Source organism: Helicoverpa zea, chromosome 13, assembly GCF_022581195.2.
Source record: "Helicoverpa zea isolate HzStark_Cry1AcR chromosome 13, ilHelZeax1.1, whole genome shotgun sequence".
NCBI lineage: Eukaryota > Metazoa > Arthropoda > Insecta > Lepidoptera > Noctuidae > Helicoverpa > Helicoverpa zea.
The window spans coordinates 6,061,281-6,063,701 of record NC_061464.1 but is presented as its reverse complement, the minus strand read 5'-3'; the positions used below and the strand labels follow the sequence as shown (position 1 = coordinate 6,063,701).

General features: G+C 32.0%; 2 non-coding genes across 2 annotated transcripts; both read right to left on the bottom strand.

The window, feature by feature from the left end:
- Positions 1-227: 227 nt before the first annotated feature.
- Trnay-gua lies at positions 228-316 on the bottom strand. Its single transcript is given in 2 exon segments — positions 228-263; positions 280-316. It is a non-coding gene; the product is annotated as a tRNA-Tyr (tRNA).
- A 655-nt stretch (positions 317-971) lies between these two features.
- On the bottom strand, positions 972-1,045 carry Trnan-guu. The gene has a single exon. It is a non-coding gene; the product is annotated as a tRNA-Asn (tRNA).
- Positions 1,046-2,421: the final 1,376 nt, after the last annotated feature.

Here is a 2,421-nt window from a genome sequence, read left to right as displayed (position 1 = left end):
GTTATAAATAAAAATATGAAGGACAAAATTAGGCGATGACTGTAAACATTAGATAATTAAATATTCGGTGTTTTATAATCTGTAATTATGAAACGGAAAGGTCAATATAAATCGAAAAAGATTTTTATCAAATACAGAATTTGTTAATTAATCGTATTTAAGTAACGCAAAAGAAAAATATTAAAATTCAAAAGAATACATAGGTATATAAAGAAAACAAAAAGTACTCCTTCGAGCCGGATTTGAACCAGCGACCTATGGATACCAATTGCTTTACATCTACAGTCCACCGCTCTACCAACTGAGCTATCGAAGGCTTGTGAGAGACGTCAAAATTGTAAAATGCATGTTGTGGGTGAGTGTAACAACTCTTTTGTTTAATAAAGTTATCTTGTTGTTGCGTCATGCGCATTGTAGTTAGTAAAAACAAGTGACAACAATACCGTAATTCGTTTTCATATTACTCAGGAAAATACATTATTAAAATATCTCGCAAATAGAAACTTTAACTGTAAATAACGACATCACTAACTCAAAAATATTTTACTGACTCATTTAAAATACTCATTTTTTATTATGATCTTTTCGAAAAACAACATCGGAAATTGAATAATTCTCCAAAAAACATGTCAAATAAAACCATACGATAAAAAAGGTTATAAAGATAAAAACTTCTTTTTCAGCTCTATAAATAAGTGTGTGACTGTGTGTGTTCCATCAGTAATTTACAAATACATTATGAATTTATAAATAAAAAACTTAGTACCTACTAAGATCGTTCTTTCTAGGATCGTTAACGACTAGCGAATGATTACGATAACATTCAGTATCAAATGAATATCCAATTTTTCGATCATGAATCTCAGCATATTTTACCTAAAAAGAAACAAAAAATTTACCAAAAAAGATATCATGATTAGTCAAAAACTCAAAACGGCTTTTATCCGAGACAAAAAAAATGCAAAAAGAAACGCCCCCGGGTGGGCTCGAACCACCAACCTTTCGGTTAACAGCCGAACGCGCTAGCCAATTGCGCCACGGAGGCAGATGCTCTTCTTGCCGAAAATGCCGATTAATTGGTCAAGGTCAGATATACATGTATAAATATAGTTCGGCCATTCAGAGAATGCGTTCCTGACACGTCGCGATTGAACTGACGACGTAACTTTGCAATGGCGTTGCAGTTACGATAAAAATATTTTTGCTGGTTGTTTACCGTTTTAACAATTGAGGAGCATTAAAACAACATTATTATATCAATAATCAATGAATGTTATAATTTTGTGCCAAACTGAGTGTCAAATAACTTGGTAAACAATATTTTTCTAAATCTATACTGCGCTATTACAAGGTTATGTCAGCGGTTTATATTTTGTAGTGCTGTGCTAAAAATAACAGGCAAGTATCGTAATCTGTTCTTATACAGTTATAATATAAAATAATACGTTTTGATTTTCTTTTTAAGAATTGGAAAATAATGGACTATAAGACTTAATTATAACGTTTATGAAATATAAAAATAAAACTATGACCAAACCGCATTTTTATACTTAGATTAAAAATGGTAACCCCAAATGGCGTTATGGGCCGCCATTTTGTGACGCTAAAACAGTCGTCCGTTGTCGTTTCGTGCGCATAGACCACGTTTTTCAAGTGTTTTCGATCTGTTTTTATTTGATTACCCGGCTTTTGTTAGACCGAGATATCAGGATTGATTCTGTTATTGATAATAATATAATTATACATGTAGGCGAAGATGATGATGAAGACACCACCTCCTCAAGCAAATCGGAGTCTGATTAATATTCTGTTCGCACATTCAATTCAATGTACTTGTAACAAAGAATAAATAAAACAATTTTATTATATGAATATTACCTTTTTTTGGTTTCCACTTAAATAACTAAAATATAAAACAAATGATTCCGCCAATTTAAAACGAAAATAATCTTAAAATAATGCGGCGGTTCATTTTGAAGGAACGGTAACGAACTCAGTGTTATGTTGTGCCCATCACTAGTCGTGACTAACTGATAGGTGTCAGGAACGCATTCTCTGAACGGCCGAAGTATAGTAGCTGTAGAGTTTACGATGCACCTTTGTTGCTTAATCAAGCAATATTTTCTTCAGTAAATAAGATCTATTTTAGGAAAGTGTTTGATTCTCGTTTAATGAATCATTCTTTTTTGTTTTTATATGTGGCTATTAATAAGCTTGCTTATAATAAGTTAAAACGATGTTAGACTTTATCGATAAATTGTCGTGCAAATACACGAATTCGTTTCAACTTAAAATTATTTTTACAAAGTAAAATTTAATGCGTAAGGGAGCGGCAGGTACAATCAACAGGAAAAGTATTCCGTACCTATGTAGATAATGTACGTATTTCTATTTAGTATTGTGTAACTGGTGTTGGCGGTA